The sequence below is a fragment of the Myxine glutinosa genome, chromosome 13 (genome assembly GCF_964187855.1).
Source record: "Myxine glutinosa chromosome 13, kmMyxGlut1.1, whole genome shotgun sequence".
NCBI classification, from domain to species: domain Eukaryota; kingdom Metazoa; phylum Chordata; class Myxini; order Myxiniformes; family Myxinidae; genus Myxine; species Myxine glutinosa.
In genome coordinates, this window is record NC_136273.1 from 97639794 (window position 1) to 97655792 (window position 15999).

The 15999-nt window shown below is 51.3% G+C and overlaps 1 long non-coding RNA gene across 1 annotated transcript; it reads left to right on the forward strand.

The window, feature by feature from the left end:
• Positions 1 to 1285: 1285 nt before the first annotated feature.
• LOC137438494 (uncharacterized) lies at positions 1286 to 14348 on the forward strand. The gene is made up of 3 exons (XR_010986728.1): positions 1286 to 1424; positions 12008 to 12104; positions 14276 to 14348. It is a non-coding gene; the product is annotated as an uncharacterized LOC137438494 (long non-coding RNA).
• Positions 14349 to 15999: the final 1651 nt, after the last annotated feature.

Sequence of the window (15999 nt, forward strand, 5' to 3'; positions counted from 1 at the left end):
TGTTATCAGGAAGTTTAAGGCACATGGCACTGTAGCCAACCTCCCTGAACGTGGCCGCAAGAGAAAACTTGATCGAAGATTGCAGCGAAGGATTTTTCGAATGGTGGAGAAAGCACCTCGATCAACTGCCAGATTCAAGCTGACCTTCAGACACAACTTACGACAGTTTCAACTCGCACCATCCGTCGCCAACTCAATGAAAGGGGGTTCTATAGTAGGAGACCCAGGAGGACACCACTGCTGAGAGAGACGTAAGAAAGCCTGACTGGAGTTTTCCAAAACACACCTGAACAAGCCAAAATCCTTCTGGGAGAATGTCTTGTGGACAGATGAGACCAAATTAGAGCTTTTTGGTAAAGCACATCATCTCTATGTTTAGAGAAAACAAAATGAAGCCTTCAAAGAAAAGAAAACATTCCCTGCAGTCAAACATGGAGGAGGTTCAGTGATGTTTTGGGGTTGCTGCGCTGCCTCTGCCTCTGGGTACCTTGAATGTGTGCACGGCATCATGAAATCAGGAGAGTACCAAGGCATTTTGGAGCGCAATGTTTAACCCAGTGTCAGAAAGCTGGGTCTCCGTCGAAGGTCATGGGTCTTGCGGCAGAACAATGACCCCAATCACAGTTGAAAAAGCACCAGGAATGGTTCAAGACAAAACACTGTACTGTTCTGAGGTAGCCAGCAATGAGTCAAGATGTAAATCACATTGATCACCTGTGGGGAGATCTGAAAACAGCAGTTGGGAGAAGGCACCCTTCAAATCTGGGAGAACTGGAGCAGTTTGCAGAAGAGTGGACCAAACTGCCAGTAGAGAGGTGTTGGAAGCTCATTCATGGCTATAGGAAGCGCTTGACTGCAGTTATTTTGTCCAACGGCTGTGCTGCCAAATATTAAGTCGAGGGTGTCAATAATTTTGTCAATGACATTTGTTTTTATTTTCTGATTTCAAAAGATATATTAAGTTCTTATTCAAAAACAAATGTTCTGTAATATTAACAGTGAAATAAATAATTGTGGAGACCAAATACTTTTGTCAATTTCAACTTATTTTTTTTAGACAAAAATTGAGTTTTTTTTTTAAAGTGCAAGGGTGCCAATATTTTTAGCGACGTCTGTACAAAACAAGCTTTTCTTCTCTCAATATACTACAGTATTAAGTACAATTCCGCGCGGTGCATCCCTCCGTCGGTGCCTCCTCCCTCAATTCACATCCTTCCATTCTCTCATTGCATTCTCTCATTCCCTGACCTCCAGTGCCTCCTGTAATCACGACGACTCCTGGGAATATGTCCGTCGTCCTCGGACGGCCAATGACGTTGGAATGTCAGTGCGAAGGAAATCCAACTCCTGCAGTCACGTGGTTTAAGGATGAGCAACCAATCGCAGGGCCTCGTGTGGCCTCCATCGGCAACGCCAGACTCGAGGTGAGTTTGTCGACATTGATGCCATTCAAATTTTATCGATTATTGTTTAAACTTTCGATTATTATCGATTATTGTGTGTACAAGGAAGAACACTTCACTGCCATCCCAGAGGTTTTGCTTTCAAATATGACTGAACGTAGCAGTATTCGGGAATCGGGATACGCCATGTGAAACCAAAACTAGTCTCAGGACAATTACCAAGTCGTTCATTGATTATCAGGAAAAACCAGCTGGCTCACCAACTATTTGTATTCAACTTCTTTCAAACTTTAATTTAGGTTTTGTCAGTTACTCTTTTTTTATATCTTGATCTTGTAAATGTTTCTGAAGGTTTTGATGTGATAAAGGAGTGGATTGTATTGTTTGAATAATTCACAATTCCTTGAATAACTAGAGCGACCCTCGGCAGAGAGCAAACCTCCTCCAGACTGAACAGTTTACGTTTTGTATCCCATTGATAGGCCAGATCTGGATCCAAATCATTCGTCCTTGTCACACACACAACCTGTCCACCAGGTTTTGTCCTTGTCACACACACAACCTGTCCACCAGGTTTTGTCCTTGTCACACACACAACCTGTCCACCAGGTTTTGTCCTTGTCACACACACAACTCATCCACCAAGTTTTGTCCTTGTCACACACACAACTCATCCACCAAGTTTTGTCCTTGTCACACACACAACCTGTCCACCAAGTTTCGTCCTTGTCACACACACAACCTGTCCACCAAGTTTCGTCCTTGTCACACACACAACTCATCCACCAGGTTTTGTCCTTGTCACACACACAACTCATCCACCAGGTTTTGTCCTTGTCACACACACAACCTGTCCACGACGTTTTGTCCTCGTCACACACACAACCTGCCCACCAGGTTTTATCCTTGTCACATACACAACCTGTCCATCAAGTTTTGTCCTTGTCACACACTACCTGTCCACCAAGTTTTGTCGTCACATACACAACCTGTCCACCAAGTTTTGTCCGAATCCGTCCGTAACTTTTTGAGATATCCTTCTCACAGACAGACAGACAGAAAGACAGACAAAGAGAGACAGACAGACAGGTGTGAAAACATACCTCCGTCTACCTTCGGTGTCGGAGGTAATAAACACCCATTTCTTATGTCCCAGGTGAGTACATTGTTTTTTTTTACAGTCTCTCTTTCAAAGTTCAATTATAACATTCAATTTGTACAACTTCCTCTTCATTATAAGTGTGTATAATGTATAATTATAAAATTAAGTATGAAATAAATAAATAATTAAGTATTAATAAAGTATTAATTAATTATTAAATATTAATAATAATAATAATAATAATAATAATACATTTATTTTATATAGCGCTTTTCAAGAAGCCCAAAGACGCTTTGACAGAGTACAAAAAACAAGTGCAAAAAGACAAAAATAAATAGGTAAATAATCAAAGCAAAAGGAAGGAGGAGGAGAAGAGATAGTCAGGGGTTAAATGCTGTGGGTTAAATGTTGAATGCAGTGTTGAACAGGTGGGTCTTGAGTGATGTTTTGAATGTGGTGAGTGAGGAGGAGTCTCTGATGGTGTGAGGTAATGGGTTCCAGAGGGTGGGAGCAGCGATGGAGAAGGCCCTGTCCCCCCAGGATCTGAATTTGGTCCGGATGGGGGGGCGGGGGGGGGGTCCAGGAGGTTGGTACCAGCAGAGCGGAGGTTGCGGGTGGGAGTGTGTCTAGAGAGTAGGTCAGTCAGGTAGGATGGGGCCAGGTTATGGAGGGCTTTGTAGGTCAAGAGGAGGATTTTGTACTGGATTCTCTGGGGGATGGGGAGCCAGTGAAGCTTGTAAAGGACGGGGGTGATGTGGTCACGGGTCCGGGAATGGGTGAGTAGACGGGCAGCGGAGTTCTGAATGTATTGGAGTTTATTGATGATTATTGAGGGTGAACCATAGAGGAGGCTGTTGCAGTAGTCCAGACGGGAGGTGATGAAGGCGTGGATGAGGGTTTCTGCAGCCGTGGAGGAGAGGGATGGACGGAGACGGGCAATGTTTTTCAGGTGAAAGAAGGCTGTCTTTGTGATCTGTTTAGTGTATTTGTCGAAGGAGAGGGTTTGGTCAAAGATGATGCCAAGATTCCGGATGTGAGGAGAGGTGGATACTGGGAAACCGTCGATGTTGAGGGCAAAGTTATGGGTGGATTTGGTGAGCGTTTTTGGGCCAATGATGATTATTTCAGATTTATCATAGTTAAGTTTGAGGAAGTTGATTTGAAGCCAGGATTTTATTTCAGTGATGCAGTTTGTCAGGATAGAGTGGGTGGCGGTGGAGATGGACTTGGTGGAGATGAAAAGCTGGATGTCATCGGCGAAGCAGTGGAATTGGAGACCATGACGGCGGCTTAAGTGACCAAGGGGGGACAGGTGCAGGATGAAGAGGAGGGGACCAAGAACTGAACCTTGGGGGACACCTTGGGGGAGGGGAGAACGGGGGATTTGCAGTTATTGATGGAGATGAACTGGCGTCTGTCGGAGAGGTATGATTTGATCCAAGAGAGGGCAGTGCCGGTAATGTTAAAGGTGGTTTCAAGTCGGGTGAGGAGGATGGTGTGATTGATGGTGTCAAAGGCAGCGCCGAGGTCGAGGAGGATGAGAATGTTGAGGTTGCCAGCGTCAGAGGAGAGGAGAAGGTCGTTGGTGATTTTGAGGAGAGCAGTTTCAGTACTGTGGTTGGAGCGGCATCCGGATTGGAATGTTTCATACAGGTTATTGGCAGAGAGGTGATGTTTGAGTTGAGTGGCTGCAGCGCGTTCCAAAACTTTTGACAGAAAGGGTAGGTTGGAGATGGGTCTGAAGTTGTTTAGGGTGTCAGGGTTTAGACCAGGTTTTTTCAGAATGGGGGTAACAGCAGCAATTTTGAGGGATGGTGGGACGATGCCTGTAGACAGGGAGGAGTTTATTGTTGCAGTGATAAGTGGAGAGAGAGCAGGAAGGGAGGCCTTGACAAAGCTGGAGGGGATGGGGTCCAGAGTGCAGGTGGCAGTTTTCATTCCTATGAGGAGTTCAGAGAGGTCAGTAAGGGAGACTGGGGAGAACTGAGACAGGGGTTGGCAGGATAAGAGGGGGGCAGGTGGTTGGAGGGGGAGCAGGTGCGGTGGTGGTTAAGCTACTGTAGATGTTGTCAATTTTGCATTGGAAGAATGAAAGGAAGGAGATGCAGTTGTCTACTGTGAATGACTGGGTGGTGGTATCCAGGGGGCGGAGGAGTTTGTTTATTGTAGAGAAGAGTGCTTTTGGGTTTCCGGAGCCAGAGTGGATAATTTGAGAGTAGTAGGCGGAGCGGGCGCGGGAGAGGGCATCTTTGTAGTGTTGTAGGTGGTCCTTGTAGGCTTGGGAGTGAATTGTGAGACCTGTTTTATTGCGGAGTCTTTCAAGTTGGCGAGCACGAGTTTTCATCAGGCGGAGTTCAGGGGTAAACCAGGGAGCAGAATGGGTGAAAGAAATTGATTTGGTTTTTATAGGCACAAGCTGGTCAAGGCAGGAGGAGAGAGTGTGGTTGTAGTAGTCAGTGAGGTCAGAAGGGGTGTGGAGGTCAACGAAGGGAGAAGTGGACATTTTTTCAGAGAGGGTCGATGAGAATGAGGCAGGTGAAAGAGCGTTTAGCTTACGGAAGTTGATAGTGCGATAATGCCTTGGTGCTGGGGTGGGGATGTTGATGGTCATAGTGATGGCTAAGTGGTCAGAGAGGGTGAGGTCGGAGCCAGAGAGATGGTGCAAAATTAATCCAGTAGAGCAGACAAGGTCCAGAATGTGCCCACGGTTATGGGTAGGAAACTTGACATGTTGAGTGAGGTTAAAGCAGGTGAGGAAATCAGTGAAGTCAGTGGTTATTGTGGAGTCAGTGGAGTCCATGCGGATATTGAAATCACCGAGGAGGAGGATTGAGGGGGAGAGGGAACAGAGCTGGGTCAGAAAGTAGGAGAAGTCAGACAGGAATGATTAAGTGTGTATTATTATAATTATATAATTATAATTTTTTATTATTATTATTATAAGTGTGTATAATGTAATATGTACCATTGAAGGAGCCGGGGCTCCCACGTCGATCGGAAGAATGGACGCGACAAAAAGCTAGAATTCATCTGAGTTGCTTTAATGAAATCAAACACTCAGGCACTCTGAAAAACCGTTTATCAGTCAGCAATATATATCTATTCCGCCAGGGGGTTTGCCCAGGCCCGGCGCCAGGGGGCGTGGCCCAGCGTCCTGGCTGCGGCCTGGCAAGTTGAGGGCGAGCCTGGGCGTCCTGGACGAGCCCGGCATGGTGATCGCTCCGCGTCCTTGATAGGTGCAAGGCGATTGTGAAAACTCAGCGGCAGCCGCTACACACGTCCCCCCAGAATCGACTTGCACCGGCAGGGTCAATTTGAGGGGGGTCCTGATGACCCGGCCGAAGCGACCCCTGGCGGGTCGTGGGAGGGGGTCCGGTGAGGTGGTGGGCGGTCGAGTGGGGGGCACCGTGGACGGGGGACGGCCTCGCCGCGGCGGAAGGGCCACCCGTGGTGGGTGGTCGACGTCCACGTGCGCCGGCTTGAGGCGGTCCACAGCAATCCGGTCCGACCTGCCGCCGATGTCGATGACGAACGACTTGTCGTCCCGTCGCAGCACCCGGAAGGGCCCGTCGTACGGCGGCTGGAGTGGCCACCGATGTGCGTCGTGACGCACAAAAACATACTCCGCTGTGCGGAGTGCTGGGGGGACGTAGGACTGGGGGTCACCGTGGTGGGATGTTGGCACGGGGGCAAACCGTCGGGCGGCCTCCTGGAGGTCCGAGCGCTGGTGAGCTGCGGACCAGGGACTGGTAGCGTCGGGCACAAATTCGCCCGGGACGCGTAGCACCTGGCCATAGACAAGCTCGGCGGTGGATGCCTGGAGGTCCTCCTTGGGGGCCGTGCGAAGGCCCAAAAGGACCCACGGCAGCCGGTCGGCCCACCCGACGTCTTGAAGGCCGGCCATGAGCGCGGCCTTCATGGAGCGGTGGAATCGCTCGCACAACCCGTTTGCTTGGGGGTGGTAGGCCGTAGTACGGTGGAGCTTGATCCCCAGGTTACGGGCGACCGCGCCCCACAGCTCGGAGGTGAACTGTGGACCGCGGTCTGACGTCCGCCGGTGCGCCGAAGCGGGCGACCCAGGTGGCGATGAAAGCCTGCGCCACGTCGGCGGTGGTGGTGGAGACGAGGGGAACGGCCTCCGGCCACCTGGTGGTCCTGTCCACCATGGTGAGCAGGTGTGTGAACCCCCGTGACGGGGGGAGGGGGCCCACCAGATCCACGTTGACGTGGTCGAAACGTCGTTCGGGCACGGTGAAAGGTGCCAGCGGGGCCTGGGTGTGTCGGTGGACCTTGGCCCGTTGGCAGGCCGTGCAGGCGCTGGTCCAATCGCGGACGTCCCGACGAAGGCCGTGCCAGACGAAACGCGCCGACACCAGCTTCTGGGAAGCTTTCCGGCCCGGGTGGGAAAGGCCGTGGAGGGAGGCGAAGATGCGGCGTTGCCAGGCGACGGGCACGATGGGGCGAGGCTGGCCTTGGGAGACGTCGCAGAGCAGGACAGTGTCCGCGCAGGGGATGTCGGCCAGGCGGAGGCCCGTGTCCGCCGCCCGGAGGGCTTGCACCGTGGTGTCGGTGGTTTGGTCCGCCGCCATAAGCGCAAAATCCACGCCCAGGTGGACCGCGTTCGCGCTGGCCCGGGAAAGACAGTCGGCCACGGCGTTGTTTTTGCCGGCGACGTGCCGGATGTCCGTGGTAAACTCCGACACGGCGGAGAGGTGGCGCTGTTGGCGGGCCGACCATGGCTCCGTGACCTTGGCCATGGCGTAAACCAACGGCTTGTGGTCGACGAACGCCGTGAAAGGTCGGCCCTCCAGGAGGTGGCGGAAATGGCGGACGGCCAGGTGTAGACCGAGGAGCTCCCGGTCAAACGTGCTGTATTTGAGCTCGTTCGGCCGGAGCTGCCGGCTGAAAAAAGCGAGTGGCTGCCAAACCCCGTTCACCCATTGCTCATGTACGGCGCCCACCGCGTAGTCGGAGGCATCCGTGGTGAGGGCGATGGGAGCGTTGAGCACCGGGTGAGCGAGCAGTGTTGCGTCGGCGAGGCCCCGCTTTGAGCCTTGGAAGGCCGCATCCATTGCTGCGGACCAGGCGATGTCGTGCTTGGCCGGCATGCCCCGGAGGGCTTCGTAGAGGGGCCGCATAAGCTGAGCAGCGCGGGGCACGAAGCGGTGATAAAAATTCACCATTCCCAGGAATTCCTGCAGGGCCTTTATGGTGCGGGGATGCGGGAACGTGGTGATGGCCTCGACCTTGGTTGGCAGCGGCACGGCCCCGTTCTTGGTGATGTGATGGCCCAAAAAATCAACGGCCGTCGTGCCGAAGTGGCATTTGGCCGGGTTGACGATGAGGCCGTGCTCGCTGAGGCGCTCGAACAGTGTCCGGAGGTGGAGGAGGTGCTCGGCCCGGGACGTGCTGGCGACGAGGATGTCGTCCAGGTAAACGAAAAGGAACGGCAGGTCACGCAGCACGCCATCCATCAAGCGCTGGAACGCCTGAGCCGCGTTCTTGAGACCAAACGGCATCCGCAAGAATTCGAATAAGCCGAACGGCGTGATGACTGCCGTTTTAGGGACGTCGGCCGCCCTGACAGGTACCTGGTGATATCCCCGTATGAGGTCAATTTTCGAAAAAATGACCCGTCCCGCCAGACGGGCGGAGAAGTCTTGGATATGCGGGTTCGGGTACCTGTCGGGGGTGGTAGCGTCATTGAGACGGCGGTAGTCGCCACACGGGCGCCATCCACCCCCCGGCTTTGGCACGATGTGCAGTGGCGAGGCCCACGCGCTATCGGAGCGCCGCACGATGCCGAGGTGCTCCAACGCGTCGAATTCGGCCTTCGCTACGGCGAGCTTGGCTGGGTCGAGGCGGCGGGCCCTGGCGTAGACCGGCGGGCCCGTGGTTGGTATGTGGTGCTCGATCCCATGCCGTACTGCGACGGCCGAAAACGTCGGCCGCGTGAGGGCCGGGAACTCCGTGAGCAGGCGAGCAAACTCGTTCGCCGCCGGGACGGCGCATGCCAGCTCGGTCGGCGCGGAGCTGCTCAATGTGCATACCAGGGAGCTGAAGGTTTCAGCGTTGATTAAACGACGCCGTTGGACGTCCACCAGCAGTCCGTGTGCGCAGAGGAAGTCGGCGCCTAGCAGAGCCACGGGCACGTTGGCGGTTACAAACGTCCAAGCAAAGCGTTGGCCGCCGAAGCAGAGGGTGACGTTGCGCGGGCCGAAGGTGCGGATAGTCGATCCGTTGGCCGCAACTAAGGAGGGGCCGCAAACCGCGGATTGCCTGTCCTGGTCAGAGGCGGGTATGACGCTCAGTTGGGCGCCGGTGTCGCACAGGAAGCGCCGTCCGGACGCTTTATCCGTGATGAACAGTAAGTTGCCCGTGTGGCCGGCGCTCATGGCTGGTAATGAACGCCGGCCCGGCCGTTTCCCGGCCTGCCGAAGGTGCACGGGGGTCGGCATGTCCGGGCCTTCTGTCCGAACCTGGCATGATAGTAACACCACGCTTGGTCAGGTGGAGGCCTCGGTCGTCGTGCCGGAGGTGGTCGGCTCGGTAGAGCGGCCGCCAATGGCGTCGGCAGTTCGGCCGTCGACCGTGCCGGGTGCTCGGGCGCCCTGGGTGTTGCGTCGGACGGCGGTGGGTCCCATGTCGCCGCTACGATGCGCTGTCCTGCGGCGGAGATCTTGTCGGCTTCTCTGGCAAGGGCCCGGGGATCTGTGATCGTCGTGCTTGCCAGGGCGAGGCGTACCGGGTTAGGCAGCTGACGGAAGAACAGCTCCCGGAACAGGAATGCCGGAGAGTGCTCGCCGAGCAGTGAAAGCATGTAGTCCATGCGCTCGGAAGGGCGCGTGTCGCCGAGCTCAGGCAGATCGAGCAGGCGCCGTGCGCGTTCCGCCGATGGGAGGGCGAAAGCATCGAGGAGCAGCTTCTTAATCGCGCCGTATTTGTCAGCGGCTGGCGGGCTTTCGAGGAGGCTCAGGGCGCGGGCCGCGGTAACCGACCCGAGCGCAGCTACCACATGGTGGAAGCGGGTGTCGTCGGCCGTGATGCCTCGCAGGGCGAACAGGGACTCCGCCTGTGCGAACCAAACCGCCGCATGAGCCTCCCAGAAGGTAGGCAGTTTAAGGGCGACTGCCGTGTCCATGTCGATAGGTCACCAATGAAGGAGCCGGGGCTCCCACGTCGATCGGAAGAATGGACGCGACAAAAAGCTAGAATTCATCTGAGTTGCTTTAATGAAATCAAACACTCAGGCACTCTGAAAAACCGTTTATCAGTCAGCAATATATATCTATTCCGCCAGGGGGTTTGCCCAGGCCCGGCGCCAGGGGGCGTGGCCCAGCGTCCTGGCTGCGGCCTGGCAAGTTGAGGGTGAGCCTGGGCGTCCTGGACGAGCCCGGCATGGTGATCGCTCCGCGTCCTTGATAGGTGCAAGGCGATTGTGAAAACTCAGCGGCAGCCGCTACACCATTATCTTTAAGAACTTCCCCTTCATTATAAGTGTGTATAATGTAATATGTACCATTATCTTTAAGATCTTCCTCTTCATTATAAGTGTGTATAATGTAATAATTTGTACCATTATCTTTAAGAAGATTCATAAATGTTCCTTCATTAGTCCACAATGTTGAAGCTTCCTTTTGCTTTTTCAAATATCATTGTGAAATGAGCCTCCACAGCACTATCACCTGTTGTATTGTCCAAAGGAATAACCAATCCGTGCACTTGATGCACGGACACAATCACTTACAAACTCCGATCCCCTCTTTGAGAAGTCTTCTCTTCTCCCGTCATGGCTTCTTTATACACCTGGATCCATGAGCTCTCAGGGTGTCCGCACAGGTTCTCTCAAACTCATGCACTTTCTATCTTCACCTGTCCACCAAAGGTGGATCGAGGTTATGTTTTCACCCCTGTCTGTCTGTGCGTTTGTTTGTGAACAAGATATCTCCAAAAGTTGTGGACGGATTCGGACGAAATTTGGCAGGAATGTGATAACACTCAATACCTGGCAAGCTTTCTGGTGCTGAATTGGCTTGCATCCGCTTCGTTATGATATAGAACGGTTTGTTGCGTCTTTATAATTGATACTGTGGTGACACCGTCATGTTTTTAAAACACGAAGTCGAGGCTCGTGTAAGAGTTAACACAAAGAACATATAATAAAGTGAGCGGGATACAAGAGGGGGAGAGAGAGGGAAGCAGAACAACAGGAGAGAACAGGGACATCGGGAGATCTGTGGAAGGGAGAGGGCTGGGTGGGGTACACGGGATAAACAAGATGGACACCTCAGGGACTTTCAGGAATGAAATCGGAATTTGAAGAAGGTGGGTTTGGGGTGAATTAACGGGGGTAGAAAAGATCAAGGTTTTGGATGGGGGAAGATGAGAGATGGTGGTGAACAGCTATTTTAAATACCTGGAGGGAGGAGTGAGATTGAAGAGAGTGAGGCAGTTTGTCCAGAGGTGGGAGAAAAGAGGAATGAAAGAGTGAAGGTGAGTAGAGAGTTTTGATTTTGGCAGTTTAACCATAAGAGGGTTGCAGGCAGATCTTGTGCGACCTGTAGGAATATTTGGGGGACAGAGCCCAGAGAGAGCTGGGGGGGGCAAGGCCGGAGAGGAGTCGGTAGAAGACAGAAAGACCACCAAGCTGCCTGCGGTGAGTGAGTGAGAGGCCCTCGGAGTTAGCTTCATCGCGGGAGATTCCAATGATTCTGAAAGCTTTGGTTTCAACAGCGTGAAGACGAGCTAGGTGTGAGGCAGGAGCACCAGCCCAGAGGGGAGAGCAGTATTCCATTGAGCTGCGGATGAAAGCCTTGTATGTGGTGAGGAGCTCAGGTGTGCCAAGGAAGGACTTCGCACGACGGAGGATGCCCAGTCGGCGACTGGCTTTGGAGGCCAGCTTGGAAATGTGGTTTTCCCAGGAAAGATCATGGCAGATAGTGAGACCCAAAAGCTTGAGTGACAGAACTTCTTGGAGAGGATTGTTGAGAAAGTAGATGGGAGGGTTGTCCAGTCGGTCTTTTCGGAGAGACATAGTAAGAGTGTGAGATTTGTCAGGATTGAAAGACATGTTCCACTTGTTTGCCCAGTCAGTGATTTTGTCCAGGTCTGCAGAGAGTGAGGAGGCTGCAGACTGCCGATCTGAGGGATGAAGAATGGAGCGGCAGAGAGTAGAGTCATCAGCAAAGAGATAGAGGGGATCTTCCAGAGAGTCGGAGAGATCATTGATGAAGACCAGAAAAAGCACAGGGCCCAGCACACTACCTTGGGGAATCTCCAGCCTGAACAGGAAGAGGAGATGAGAGAAACCCATTCAGGGCCACACGTTGAGTACGACCAGAGAGGAAGTCCGCCAGCCATGTGTGGCGATTTCAATGCATTATTATTATGTTTGCTCTTAAATTATTTTATATATTTATTTTGGCAATAGTGCTTACATGTATCTCATTATCTCCACCAAATGTGTAATCTTCTTCCTCACCAGACTGATTTGTTTCTACAGCTCGAAAGTGTGCACGAAGGTGATAAAGGGCGGTACACTTGTCGGGCAACCAACCCAGGAGGGACATCAGAAAGATCTTTTTTTGTCACCATTTGGGGTAAATTCTGCATCATGAAGTTTGTTGCAAGACCTTGTGTGTTTTCTCCCCTTTTTGTGTGAGTGGATGAGTGTGTGTGGTGCCCGGGGTCTCTATATTTCTGTATTAAGTGTGTCGTCTCGAATTACGGAGTAAGTTGTGTATTCATTTATTTATTTTGTTTGCTTCAGTCTATTTTTCGTTCTGGGATTCTTCGTTCATGTTGTTGTCTTGTGAGTCTAACTTTTAACCAGAAAATAACATAAACCTATGTTATTTCTTCTTTCATAAATAAATTTTCATAAACAAATGGGGCATTTGGTCCCAGCCACAGATCTTGTCCGGCCCAAATAAATTGAGTGGACAAAATGTTTTAATGCAGTTTCTCTTTTTACAAACGAAAATAGCTGCCTGGACATGGTCCGGACTTGGTAATCTCTTCTCTTCTTGTTAAGATACCGTGGTATAGGAAGACTAGGGAGCGAGCAAGGAAGACTGTGGAGTGAATCATGTAAGTGAGTGGCGTGTGAGTGGTGAGTTGTTTTGAATGAGTGAACAGCGTAAGGAAGGCTGTGAATGAGTTCTGTGTGAGTGAACGGTGTAAGGAGGGCCGTGAGTTGTTCCGTACGAGTGAATGATGCAAGGAGGGCTGTAAGTTGTTCCGTGTGAGTGAATGGTGTAAGGAGGGCCATGAGTTGTTCCGTGTGAGTGAATGGTGTAAGGAGGGCCATGAGTTGTTCCGTGTGAGTGAACGGTGTAAGGAGGGCCGTGAGTTGTTCCGTGTGAGTGAATGATGCAAGGCGGGCCGTGAGTTGTTCCATGTGAGTGAATGATGCAAGGCGGGCCGTGAGTTGTTCCGTGTGAGTGAATGGTGTAAAGAGGGCCATGAGTTGTTCCGTGTGAGTGAATGGTGTAAGGAGGGCCATGAGTTGTTCTGTGTGAGTGAACGGTGTAAGGAGGGCCGTGAGTTGTTCCGTGTGAGTGAATGGTGTAAGGAGGGCCGTGAGTTGTTCCGTGTGAGTGAATGATGCAAGGAGGGCTGCGAGTTGTTCCGTGTGAGTGAACGGTGTAAGGAGGGTCGTGAGTTGTTCCGTGTGAGTGAATGATGCAAGGAGGGCCGTAAGTTGTTCCATGTGAGTGAATAGTGTAACGAGGGCCGTGAGTTGTTCCGTGTGAGTGAATGATGCAAGGAGGGCCGTGAGTTGTTCCGTTTGAGTGAACGGTGTAAGGAGGGCCGTGAGTTGTTCCTTGTGAGTGAATGGTGTAAGGAGGGCCGTGAGTTGTTCTGTTTGAGTGAACGGTGTAAGGAGGGCCGTGAGTTGTTCTGTTCGAGTGAACGGTGTAAGGAGGGCCGTGAGTTGTTCCGTTTGAGTGAACGGTGTAAGGAGGGCCGTGAGTTGTTCCGTTTGAGTGAACGGTGTAAGGAGGGCCGTGAGTTGTTCCGTTCGAGTGAACGGTGTAAGGAGGGCTGTGAGTTGTTCCTTGTGAGTGAATGGTGTAAGGAGGGCCGTGAGTTGTTCCGTTCGAGTGAACGGTATAAGGAGGGCCGTGAGTTGTTCCGTTTGAGTGAACGGTGTAAGGAGGGCCGTGAGTTGTTCCGTTTGAGTGAATGGTGTAAGGAGGGCCATGAGTTGTTCCGTGTGAGTGAACAGTGTAAGGAGGGCCGTGAGTTTCGTTTTTATATGTTTCTCCGTAATCAATTAAATAAGGAAAATAAAAACCTGTTTTAGCCCTCTCCCTCCCACAGATCTCCCGATGTCCCTGCTCTCAAATGTTGTACTTGTGTGCTTCCCCCTCTCTCCCCATCTTGTCTTCCGCTCCCTCTTTTTGTGTATTTTGTTTGTCTGGTCGATTTGTTTGTGAAGTAAATGTTAGCTCTTTCATGAGCGTCGATTCAGTATACAAAAAAAAAAAAAAAAAAACTCTAAATCTAAATGAGCCAGAGAGATGAGAGATTCTCTCTTTAACCTCAGACAACCTGTGCTCCGGGGGTGGCGCTCATGTTGAGACCGCGGCCCTAAAATGTTCTTTGCTCCCTAATCTGGCACTGATCCGAGAGGATGCCCAACTATCTGCCTAGCCCTAGACCCAAGGGAGACTAAACAATTTCCATAATCATTTCCAGTGCTGTACTTTATATTGAAGATTTTAATAACGATAACATGTGCATAATGTTTTCCTCCCATTCACAGGGCACAGCAGCTGGAGTATCTGGAGTATGTGGAGCGATTGTAGTGCAACGTGCGGCAGCAGTAGGAGGTGGAGAAAGAGATCATGTGACCAGCATGCTCGAAACAATATGGCCCGAGCATGTGAGGGTACAGACTTAGAAACGCAGGATTGTCTTAGCAGTACTTGTCCAAGTAAGTGTGTTGTGAAGACTTCATTATGATGATGCGCAATACATGGCAAGATCTTTTTAATGTCGTGCATTATATGATGGTTTGTGTTGTATGAGGTTTAGATTCCCCAAAGAGAGTTAATATTTTCCCCTGAATCTGATTCATTTTGTTCCTGTAATACACAGGTCACTCCTACCTGCAGTGGTTGGCAGGAACGCTCCGTGGTGAACTGAACGGACATGAAATCCCAGTTCTTGACGTAGTTGCCAACGCGACTGGTGATTCGTCGGATACACGCATCATCACCATCCACATCAGCAGCGTTCCATCACACCTCGGTATAGATGTCTCGTGATGTTTGTCCTTAGCTTCCAACAAGGAGACATCCAAAGATTAAGTCCTAGCAGTGTCCATGTGTTTTTACCTCTCCCACCCCCCACCCCCCTTCCCACGCCTCCTCCCCTTAAGCCCTCTCCCTCCCACAGATCTCCCGATGTCCCTGCTCTCAAATGTTGTACTTGTGTGCTTCCCCCTCTCTCCCCATCTTGTCTCCTGCTCTCTTTATTTTGTCTCATGTGTCTAACAACAACAACAACAACAACAACAACAACAACAACAGGCATTTTAAGGCCATTTTCCCTGCTGGAGCGGGCTTAGCCTTGCGGTCCCCATGACAATCTTCTCCATTTTGCCCTATTTTCTGCATCTCTCCTTGTTAACCCCCTTGCCCACATTTCTTCTTCCACCATCTTTAGCCAAGTCTTTCTCCATCTTCCCCGTCCTCCACTTCCTTCTACATTCATTTCCATCACTCTTCTCAACCAGTCACTTTCATCCTTCCTCAACACATGACCAAACCATTTCAACCTGTTCCTCTTCACAGCATCAATCACAGGCTCTATTCCCATCATCTTTCGCAATTCATCATTTGTCTTCCTCTCTCTCAAAGATACTCCGCACATCCGTCGAACCATTCGCATTTCCACCCTTTCCAGCCTTCGTTGCTACTCCACCTTTTCCAGCCTTGTGATGGGGGTGAGCTGCTTGAAGGATGAAGTGGGACAAATCGTTGTCGACCCAGATGGAATTAAAGGAAGATGGAAAAGATATATGGAAATGCTGTTGAATACAGAGAATGAATGGGATGGCAACATAGAGAGTAACCCAGTTTTAGGACCGGCAGAGAAGATAACTGAGAAGGAAGTTGAGGAAGCAATAAAAGCAATGAAGGGTAGAAAAGCGGGAGGGCCGACGGGAGTTGTGGGAGATATGTTTGAGGCAACGGGAAGTTGAGGTGTGAAGAGAATGACAGAGGTCTGTAATCTGGTGGTGAAAGAAGGCCGCATTCCAGTAGATTGGGAACTGAGTACCCTCGTCCCTCTATACAAGAGGAAATGTGACCCTCTAGAGTGTGGCTCGTACCGAGCGATAAAGTTATTGGAGCATGGAATGAAGGTATTGGAAAGGGTGTTGGAGAGGAGGATAAGGAAGAAAGTGAAGATCGACGAAATGCAGTTTGGATTTATGCCAGGAAGAGGAACGACAGACGCGCTTTTCATTGTGAGGCAGTTGCA